Here is a 12,232-nt window from a genome sequence, read left to right on the forward strand (position 1 = left end):
GAACTAATGACGCTCTGTGCCTGAAGCTTGTCAATCATTGCACCTTCAATGATTTACCTGCAAAAAAGGAAAAAAAGAAAGAGTTGTTGTAATGAGTCCAGAATTTACATGGTTGACATACCAGAATATAACTCTAAAATAAATATTCGAAATGGTTCGTACTTCGTCATCTTGTAGGTTCGTTCTTTGCACGAACTTTTTGATAGCCACTTGTAGTTTCAATGTGAAAGCGATATTATCATGTGAAATTTCAAATTCGAGTTTTGAATAGAACTCACTTAAAACGTATCAATTATTTAAAGACACAACATTACTAAATAGATTAAAATGAGCGTGAAATAATGCAATGTTTTATTGTTTTCTATAAATTCAGTCTGACAGCTATCTGAAAGTGAAGTGAGGAAAGATATGCATATAAGCACAAAGTATGTAAATATTAATAATAACGATTTTAAACATCTCTACACTTCACTCGATACACGTTGCTATCTACTTATTAAATCTAAATAGCCTACGAAGAACAATAGATATTCAGATCTAAATAGTTTGATACAACGACAAAAATAATACATTGAAATCGAAATATGTCTAAGCGTAAAATCTATATATTAATTAAATAAAATACATGCTTCTACTAAATAAGTAATAAAATATTCATTAAAAAGTGTCATTTAATAAATCTTTTAACTGTCACGAATATTCTAAGCTTAATGTGCAAATTACCTACAGGATGAGAATAAATCTCCCATTTGTAATTAATAATAATAATTTCTATTATACAATATAGTTTTACCAAATTAGCAATGTTTCCGCTCCTAAATAATGTATATATATATATATATATATATATATATATATATATATATATATATATATATATATATATATATATATATATATATATATTGCTTAGAATATGAATTACGTCATTAAAATAAGCCCGAGTAACATACAAATTTTAATGAATTCATTTGTAATTTATTTATTATGCATAAAAAAAATGATGCATGTTAACCAAATCGAATTGTATTTTAGCGCCTAAGCTGTCGTCGAAAAATAAGGTTTGGAATTCATGAAGGAAGAATTTTTCCAATTTGATTTTTGGGGAGATTAATGACAAGTTTATATATATATATATATATATATATATATATATATATATATATATATATATATATATATATATATATATACCAGGCAAATGCCGGGATGGTACCTACTAAATAGGCGCTGGCCGATACCTTCCCAAATCCTTTCCATTGTTATTGTTGTTTGATTCCCAGTATAAAATGGTCTCTGAGCTATATCTGGTGATTGTTATATATATAAAGTGGTCTTAAACTACAAGTTTAATTAATGCCAGGGCCAGATTAAGGGGGCTTAGGGGGCTGTAGCCCCGGGCCTCCAGATGGACAAGGGCCTCTACTCTGATCAAAATTTCAACTAGTTATCTAAAAAGAATCATAAACGTATAATCATCATCATAAAATAAAATTTTACCAAAAATTTGAAACATATTCCCTTAACTTTCCTACTATACTTTCACAAAGTAGAAGTCAGCAGGGGCCACATAGACTATTTTTTCTAGCTCCGGGCCTCCAGATGGGTTAATCTGGTCCTGATTAATGCATATACATGGTTTTCAGGAAACTCACTATCAAATGTGTTATCATTTAGAGTACAAAAATCGGACCACTGATGTTTCTTAAAACATTTATTTGAGTTTTTGTGTTCAAACTCTTGATCGGAGAATTGTGAAACAATTTGCTTCTTTCTTTCCTTTAGCACATAGAACCAATGATGATTTCAAGTTTAACCCAGAGGAGGACTTGAAATGAACAGTGGACGAAACTAGTACTGTAACTACTAGTAACTATAGCTGAGCTTGAATTGAGAAATATCCCGGGAAATTTCTTTGCTCTGGAAGTAAAATTTGCCCTCAAGGCAATCCTCTGAAATCATCACTGTTTACAATTATTTCTTTGAACGATATTGTTTGAACTAATGAATAATTCTAAAGTTAAATTTTCAATTGAAAGAAATTAATATCGAGATCATTACTGTTAACAAACATCAAACCAATCTATAAATACGTTTTAGCTCCAGTTAAATCAAGAATTGATACACTGAAAACGCTTGATAAGATACAACAATGCATTAAGAAGCCATCACACTTGGATATATTTAACTTGAGGGCCATGGGACAAAGGCGTTTTTTACATTTGGATTTGAGTTGTGTTCTTGTCAGTAGCGATTCTATAGAAATATGGATCTACAGCTTAACAGGGGAGGAGAGTCGTAGCTAGATTGTGGCGCCCGGGACGAAGTAGAATTCGGCGCCTCCTACAATCACCTTACCAAGCTTTTTATTTATTTATTTACAAATAAGAGAAACAGCTTTTGTTGTTATACTACGCTGAGCTTGGACCGACCATTATCTGTACGAGCTGTTTTCAAGAGGCTTATTTTGGACTTTTTGTTAAACTTAACAAAACTATCTTTGGTTGTCTACAAATTCACTTGGAGAACAGTTATGGAAATATACCAACTATTTACGTTTCATACTATCGATAAGAAATGAAATTTGAATATGAAATAGGTGACAGCATCAATTTCCAGTAATAATTCTAAACTCTTGTAATTTTATTCTGTATGTGGCCACACAAATAGCATTCGATTCTTTACGGTAAAAAAAAAAAAAGTTGTAGTCCTAATATTAATTTCGATTCTTTTGCGGTAAAAATAACTGTGAAATGTAACTGAAGTTTAGAAGAAGCCTTCTTTGCGAATTTCTTAATATTGATCGATGGAAATGAAGAGTATTTTTAATGTTTGTATTTAAAATACAAAATATACTTTGTTTACTACATATGTTTGAAATTATAGTAATTACTTAATTTCTTAATGAATGAAAATTCTGAATTCAAGATTACTTATTATTAATTGACATATTAAAAATATACTGATTCACATACACACACATGCATATATATAATGTAGGTATATCTTTTGTACGCAGATAGATAAAAATATCACACACATATAAACAAATAATACGTATGCACAAAAAATCCTAGCGATACAAGTAATTGATGGAGAAATGATTCCAATAAATTCCTTCGAATTGGAAGCATTTCATGTCAATGCAATTTTCAAAAATAATCACTGGTAGTGATCAGTCTTTGGAAAAGACGAAATTCGTTGGGTTAAGTTCTGACCCATTAAGTTCCCATTCTACAACTGCTTGAAGTTCGAAAATGTTATTATTCTCTTTATTTATCTTAATTTTTAATATTCTCATCCAAATAGCAGCTTTTGTGTATCTCTTCACCCCTCTCATTATCATACCTTTATTCTGACCGTCATGATTAATCCGATTCGACAGAAAAGAGGGATTAACTAACCGAACTAATCACTAGGGAACGGAATTTTATGTGGTACAAAGCTCAGGAATGTTTATTTATTTATGTGCAATAAATTTTGAAAATATGAGATAGAACCAGAAAAATGTAACAAAAATAAAAATATTTCGTAACAGAAATTTAAATACTATAGTGCTTATGCGGAGTCCATCTATCGCGTGATTAGTACCATACTAAAGAGTTTGACTAACATATGTTTCCTGCAGTAGTCAGGCTTTTAGTATGACGCTAATCAGACTTCAAACCGACTCTGCATAAGGCCCTATGTATATTGTGAACATCTTAAAAGTGAGTTTTAAAATGCTTAACTCTTAGCGAGCTATACTTTGGAAGCGTTGCAGTAGACAACCATAGTTTACTCCAAGTTCTCTATAGTAAATTTGTGATGATTATCTCTAGAAAGCATCTTATATTGCAAAAAAGATCGCTCCACATCACAATAAATAAGTTCTCGTGTATTAAAACACGAAATTTCATGTCTGTAAATATAGACATCGAGGCACTTGTCCGTTAGCTTCAGTAAGTTCTTTCAGTTTCATTTCTACTATGAGGATTTAATCCACTGAAGTTGACAGAGTGCTTGACGGTTCAAGCTTTTCTATACAACGAGAAAGAAAGGGCAGGTTTGTTGAAATGAATGTTAACTCGAGTTTTACGGAGGGATCTTTTAACGGTTCATGCAGAATTTCTATAGACGATGCTTCGTCTTTGTCGAGATCATTTACGGCAGATACGAAATGTTAAGTTCTGGGCATAATACTCAACGGTATCTAACCAAGTGCCACATCTCGTAACTAATAGGAGAGGGTGGAAGAGGAATCCCAGGGCATTTTTCATTAAAAATCTATATTCTTTTAGGAGAGTTGATATGAACTTTCTTTCCATTTGAGACTAGTTCATCGATCTTGGGATAAAGAACTCTTTATCTTTTCGCATATTCTATGCAACGCATGAACCACGTGAAACATGAACCATTTTGGAGTAACCAACAGCAAGGTCTACTGCAGCTTTTTTCATGTAAGCTGCAGAATCTGTAACAAGAAGAACATTGTCAAATTTTATGTCTTCTGGCCACAATAGCTGCATTTCTTCGTTGAATAGCCTTGCTATCGTTACATGTGTAGCAGCAGATTGCTACTTACACACTAGCGAATAATTTTTCGTCAACACAGTTTCATCATCATTCTCAGCACTCCTACAATCACGTTTCCCACTTTTCTACCACTGGATTCTGTAGTTTCGTCCACACACACCCAAATATTTTGATGCGCACATTCCGAGCGAATATGTTGTAAAGTTTGCTCGTAACACCTGTGCAGGTAAGTTTTTCGCAATGTTGATTCCTCAGGCGCATAGTGCGTCGAGCATATGGGAGTAATGGACAAAAATAAAACAAATCATACTGAAGCTTTTATTACATTTTTATTGTGTCGCAAGACGTTCTTTGCTCACTTAGACTGAAGCAAAGTTGTTCTTGAAGTTATCGAACTTGACAGCTGTACTGATATAGAAAATAATACCCCGTTCAGGGTCGTAAAAAAATAAGTTAGACATTTAAGGCCTTATGCAGAGTAGTTCTGACGCGTGATTAGTGTCATACTAAAGAGTTCGACTAACATATGTTTCCTGCAGTAGTCAGGCCTTTAGTATGACGCTAAATATACGTCAAAACGACTCTGCATAAGGCCCTTCCTGTTTACGGCACTCGTAAACATGAACCCATACGACTCAAAACTACATAACACTAAAATATAATGAAAAGCAGTGCATGAAATAACTGAAATAGTTCGTTTTTATTATTATTATTATTTTAAGATCAGCCAGTACCATCACTGTCTAAGTTATCAAATTCCATAGCGACAGAATTATGAAGCTGGACAGCATTAACACCATCAGTTTTGAAATAACTTTCCAGATCCGTATCTGTCCTCCTTTTCTTTGCGTGAATCTGTATCTTGGAGGAGACAATAGGGTCAGAAGAAAAAGCATATGCTTCATTAGGTCTAAATTAGTAGTATTGAAGAGAGAAGTTATAAGATGTAGCCTAGAGTGACGGAAGACTTTGTGGAGGGCTTCTAAAGCTTCTTCCGCATAACCGACAATCCTTTAACTATTCGTCATTTCTTGGTGTATTTACTTTCACTGAAGATTCTTTGGCAGCAAAGGCAAGCTCCTCTGGCGATTTAGTCGCTACAAGAGGTTCTAAGCGCCTTTTCTTGGTTTTTACTGAACACACTGTGAACAGTTTACTGGTTCTACCGGGAGTAGAGCAAGCTACATCGGTCTTCACGTTGCTGTGATACCGAGCAGTTATCACTGTTGAGACATAGTTCGGAAGTGTATATGCACGATCAAACCACTCTTTATTTTTAGCTAGGAAAACCGACGAAACTCTGTGCGACATCCTCCATTTTATTGCTCAAGGTCATATTAATAACTTACTAAATTTCTCTAAACTGTTGTACACATCTTCCGTGACGTCTTCAACTTTATAACGACTACAAATAGCCTGCATAGTTTCCACTTTCTTCCAACTAGCACTGGTGGTTATCCATCTTTCAAAAATGTCCTTGTTTTTCATGGTGTTTTCTTTCGCAATTTCACTAACTACAGTCAATATTGCGGACACTTGCACACACACTATTGCTGAATCCAAAGGAAATCATTAAAGGAAGATATTCTTGCAGAGATCTCAAGACATATTTAGGCTTTTTTGAGATATTTCAAATATACCAGTAGAAAATGATTACCAATCGTTCGTCGTGAAGGAAAGAATGTACCTGTGCTATAACTGCCCGCTAGTGACAAAAGGTCTCAACTTTCGCTTTGGTATGAAACACCAGTGCGATCGCTGTGGACATAATGACTCAGGTCGGTCTAGTATAGTAGTTATGCATGCGAATTGTCATCTGTAAGAGTGTCATCTCGACTCGGGTCGCTCTAATATTGTAACTTTACGCGCGCTCTCTGTGGGCTGACGGGTTGTCATCAGTTTGTGGCTAGGGATTTCTGTCTTGTGAATCATTTGTACTTCATTCCGTGCTATTTGCAAGTCCGAAGAAAATTGTCTCTTTTCTCATTTTTGTCCATTGGTCGACGCACTGTGAGGCGGTTCGAAATTCGTATTTCACAAGAAACTTCCGTAATTCATGGTTCTTTAATTGGAACAGTGGAATATCTGTGGATACAAAAGCTCTGCACAAGTTCGTTAAAAAGCGGACAATTTTAACGGTTCACCAGAACTAGACGCAATTGGTTGATCGATAAATGCCTGTCTCTCTCAAACGTGAAGCAGCAGCAATAAGCTTCTTGATTCTAAATGCTGTATAATTTGTGAACGTTGATAAGCGGTGACAGATTTACCACACGGTTGGCAAAATAGCACTTTGCTATCAGTAGAAAACACATCCTTTGTCACAGAACTTCTGCAAAAAAGCTGAAACACTTACCTTTATTTTAGGCATTTTACAGTCCGAGAAAACACACACAGTGCTGAAGCACCACTCAGAAAACAACAAATGAAAAGACACGTCGTGGATGCAAAGCCCTGCAAGGAAGTACTTCGCGGGAAGCACTGTAACACAAGAGATACCGTCATCCGTGCCACATGGCAGTCCTTGTCTGACATCGACAAAGATTGACGTGCTGGCGGTGTACGATCTTCCCTTCCATACTCGTGGAAGAAGGTGATAAAAGATGATAGATTACATTGAAGGAATACATCAGGTGTGCTTGTGCTTCTATGCATAAAGCCAGTTAAGAATTATAACAATGTTGCTATAACTTCTTATCCAGCCCTTGTACATAGCCAATAAAACTAATCAAGACTTCGTAAATCCCATCTTGCCAATCCCTGAGAGGTTTTCCTTTCTGCGAACAGCAAGAGACCACGTTAATGTAAAAATTATTCTTGTTTGTACATTGTAATGTATGAATGCAAGATAAACAAGTTATGAAGCAAATGCATAGTTACCCTTTAGGGGGAAAAATCTTGTCGTTTATAACAAATCCTGTATCAGTACATATGTTGGATTTTAACTTGCATCAGAATAATAGCAACTTTACTTGATGGCGTCACAGCATGCTGCATTAGTTGACGAAACCACTAGTTACGGTACTTCCTCTCTTCTCCATGTCTTTGGGTTATTTTACTTTTAATATTACTTTTGTATTAATCATTTTACTTACATGCAATTGTAATTCTTGAAAATATTTCGTATATTTTGCTCTCGGCTTGTTCACAGATATAAAAACAAAGGAATAAAAGCATCAGGAAAATCAAAAGGAACGGATTCACCGGGATAGGGTAGTATGAAGCTTTTTCTTAGCTGCCAGTCACACGTCGAGCTGAGGAACAGCACACTGAAATGTCGGGCTCAATTTGTATGTTCTGTTTAATTACTGTCTCTCATTCCTTGTTTAATCAATCCTTATCTAGTTAAACTTTGATTTTTTAAAAGGAAAATAAACAAGTTTTCCCTATTTCATTCTTGGCTACAAATGTAATTCTGGAATCAGCAGCATTGTTGTGTTTCTTTAAGATGTTTCGAGAGACCTGAAACCGGGTGTTCTGCTTAAGCATCTCTGGGATGTTCTTTGACTTACACTTTTAAGTTCCTTTTTGCCATGCCTATACAACCTCCAGACAACTGCATTTTATCTCGTACACTCCGGATTTTTCATTGAGTCGTTATAATAGTGGTATTCTTTACCAATTTAGCGTTAAATTGAGTGGTATTCTTTACCAATTTGTTTTTGGGGGGGAGAGGAAGCAGGAAGGTGTCTTATAGCATGAAAAAAAATCATATATTCGTTTTGGTTGCTCGTGATTGAGTGATCAATAAGGCATATGTTGTGTGCTTACAGTGGACGCTCATAGCAAACTTCTTATTCGTAGTGGTACACCTTGTCTCAAAAAGGTTGAGCGCATTCTTTATTGGTGTTTTGAGGCAAAAATTTTCTAAGTCCAGCTTCGGGTATCTTCGGGAAAAAGTAAGCCAGGTTCGAACCTCCAAGCCAGCCTTTGCAATCGGGAAAAAGTTTGCAGATTTGTTTTTCTTCTTTTCAATATAATAAGACTTGTTACCAAGTGTTTAAAAAAGCAACATTGATTGAAATACTTAATGATACAATATTTCGAAACTTTTTTTTTTTTTAATGTCAGCACATGCTTGTTTGTCATTTAGCTCTCCATACGTAATGGAACATTTAAATACGTTAAAGAATCTTTCCATATGTAAAAGAATGCTCAAAGTTAAGAAATAGAACATAATTATCGCCTGAGTACTAAAATAAAAGTCAAAGTAGAACAGAAACAGCGTTTGTAATGGATATGAATGTCATAATTATCTTGAGATCCGTTATACATCGCTAGAAGCATAGTTCTAGAAGTCCTTGCGTTAGCTCATTGGTAAGCTGTCGGATTTCAAATCTTAAGGTTGAGAGTTCGAATCCCGTCTAGGTTAGTCCTTTTTTTAAAATTATATTTTCCGCAATGCATGAAAAATTATATAAAATAATTACATTAGAATACATAAGTTGTGTATATATAACATAATCATTGCAGAACATAGTAATTATTATGTTTAAAATATAACATCTGAGATAATTTTCACAGTAGGTCGGTATTATATATGAGGATGTAAATACAACTTAAGAAACTCGTTCAATAGCAATAAATATGTTATGTAGTGTATTTATTTGCATCTATTTGTCATACAGATGTAACTTCTCAATATTCTCATTACAGCATGTCATTTACATTCGTGAAATACAATATATTCCTACGGATATAGAAAGTGTATAAACAGAGTATCCAAAGTCGTATCCTGCTTCAAGACACATAACTTTTCCCGATCCCCTTAACGTCACGGGAAGAAACACAAACTCTCTTTAGAACGGAATGTCGTTACTTAGAGTCTCATTCGAATACGTTGAATATGCTTTTGCTCATCTCTCTCTCTTTCTCTCTTTCGCTTTGTTTATGTGTGTGTGTGTGTGTGTGTGTTGCGGAATATCCCAAGTTGAATACAACATTTGCCAAGTATATGAGCATCATTGTCATCGAATACCAGAAATTGAAAGTCGTGTTTCTTCAGGTTGGGTTTGCGTGTTCATGTTAGCTCACTGGTAGAGTACGGACTTGCCAATAAAGAGGTCTTGAGTTCAAAGCCTACAGCTAATAATCATTCTTTTGTTAGTAGGATTGCACAGAAATCGGATACAAGGAGTGGTTTATTTCTAGAAATATTTTCAGAAGCGTTTAGGTAGCCCTGAAAAGGGCTGTTTTCGGGAGTTAAGGCGGGGACATTAATATTGTGTCCAAGACCCTTCTGAATTTATTACACGCTCCATTCTTCTGGGCATGGAATCTATTACATGGGTGACAAATCTATCTCCTTCCCCTACCTCCAGCCATGCTTCGGAAACAAGATGCCACAGGTCATCCTGAGTTCTTGGTGGATCTGCCTCAGGCCAACTTTCCCTTAGAGTACGCTTCACTTCTGCCCACATATTTTCCATGAGATTGAGGTCTGCTCCACGAGCGGCCAGTCGATTAAATCAATCTTAGGATGCCCTGCGAACCATTCCTGAATCACACGGGAAGTATGTATTGGCGACTGGTATTGCTGGAACTGAATTACACCATCAGGCTGAAATACTCGTACAGATAGCACCATGATATTACTGATAATGTCTAATTACTGAGCATTGTCCAGATGTCCTTCAATTCTATGAAGCTGTCCTGCTCCGCGACTGGAAATCCAATCCCAACATAAAATAGATACATGGCCACTGCGATTGCAAGCAGCCACATATCCATGGTCATATCGGGTGACTCTTGGACGATACACAAAACGGCGTCCCTCCTTTGATGTTGTGAATATGGATTCATCTGAGAAAACTACGTTTTCCCAATTGAGACCCACATTCGCCTGTGCAAACGCGAGACGGTAAATTTTGTGGTCGTCTGAGAGTTTTTCCTTCACGGCAGCAACACGGCCACGTAACCTAGCATGACGAAGCCTTCGCAGAGCTGTATGCTTTCTACCAGGAAAGAGAGAAACTTCCCTTAGCTGTCTAGACGTCCTTAGTGGGTCTAACCGGGCTTCGTTTACTAATCTCGCATCTTGGGCTTCGGTTGACACATGCGGACGACCAGGAGATCGTAAATTATCAGTCTGACCTGTAGCACCATATTTCCGAATCCATCGCCTTCCTGTAGAGGCCGGGTCACCTACTCGCCTGCTAGCTGCAGTTGCAGAATAACCTTCCAACTCCCATAAAGAAATTACTGCTGTACGCCTATCCATAGTTACCAATGTTCTGAGCTGTGAGAAGGAAGCAATAGGTAAAAGCTAGTACCTGACGTGTGATTGGTTACTTGCACGACACGCCTATTGTGGGGAACAGCGTTGCCAGATCTAGCATAATGATGCTAGATCTAGCATAATTTGCATGTCTCTAGCATCTAGCATCTTGCTTTTGGCATCCTGCCCAAATCTAGCACAATTTCAGCAAGTTTATCAGAAAGCCGTAAAACCTGGAGATGAGAAAGAAGTTGGTCGTGGGAAGAAAAAGAACGGCAGAAATGTATCCTCTTCCATTGATTCATACAGTCGGTAAACCATACAGGCAGTCTTATTTTCCGAAGTAAGTTCGAAACGTCTTTGGGATTTTTTGTGGCTCCACCCAGGGTTTTCTAATCCTTTAACTCCGAGGCATGGGCGGAGCTATGGGGGCCATTCTCCCCCCAACTTTTTGACAACTTTGCCATCTTTATTTCTGACTTCATGATCATATTTATTCCTGAAATGACAGCTCCGAGACCGACCAAAAATCTGCCACCCCCTCCCTAGCAGACGATTCCCAACTCCCCTTATGCTGCGAAGTAATTTTCTTTCAAAATATGTAAACAAAAACTTTGCATTCATTTATACGATATATACGCCATTGAGTCTGGCAACGACTGCATTAATTTAGCTGAGTTAAAATTTTGGTGCGTGAAGTATTGCATTCTTGCTCTCTCTGTATTTTAAGTTACGTTATCGTATCTCAACTTCGTTTTTTTAAACTCCTGAATTAGTAATTATGAGGATCTAGCATAATTTGACCGAATCTAGCATAAGTTCGATCAGGTTTTGGAATAATTCCGAGCTGTGAGTCTGGCAATGCTGGTGGGGAACGACTTGGTCAACGACTCACGAAAGAAATCTGAAAATGGTGTGCCGTAATAATAATATCAAAAACAGTTTTTATAAAGGAATATTAATACATACGAAAAGCTGTTTAAAGAATGAATTGTTATACTGACTTTACACGTATAAAAACATATACCATATACCAAACAGATTGAGCGATATGATGATAGCTGTTTTGAGACAAACTCTTTCGAAGTCCAACTTCGGGTATCTTCGGAAAACAGTAAACTAAAGCTGCTGGTTCGAACCTCCAAAGCCAACCTTAGTAATCGGGAAACAATGTACAGATATGTTTTTCCTTCTGTTAAATATAATAAGACATGTTGAAATGGTATTAAATGTAGAAAAAAGTAACATTGAAATACTTAATGATACAATATTTCGAGACTATGTATTCACACTCTCGTTTCGTCATTGTGATTTCCATACGGAAAAGAGCATTTACGTATGAGCTCAGTTATATTTCAGAAGCAGCTTCCGAAAAGAGGTCATGTTAGCTCAGTGGTACACCACCGAGCGTTTAAATCGTGAGTTCGATACCCGTTCAGGTGAAATTCTTTTATGATATTCTACTTTCCTCAATGCATGAAAATTATGTAAAATAGTTAC

This window comes from Thermobia domestica, chromosome 8, assembly GCF_964235325.1.
Source record: "Thermobia domestica chromosome 8, izTheDome1.hap1.1, whole genome shotgun sequence".
Lineage (NCBI taxonomy): Eukaryota > Metazoa > Arthropoda > Insecta > Zygentoma > Lepismatidae > Thermobia > Thermobia domestica.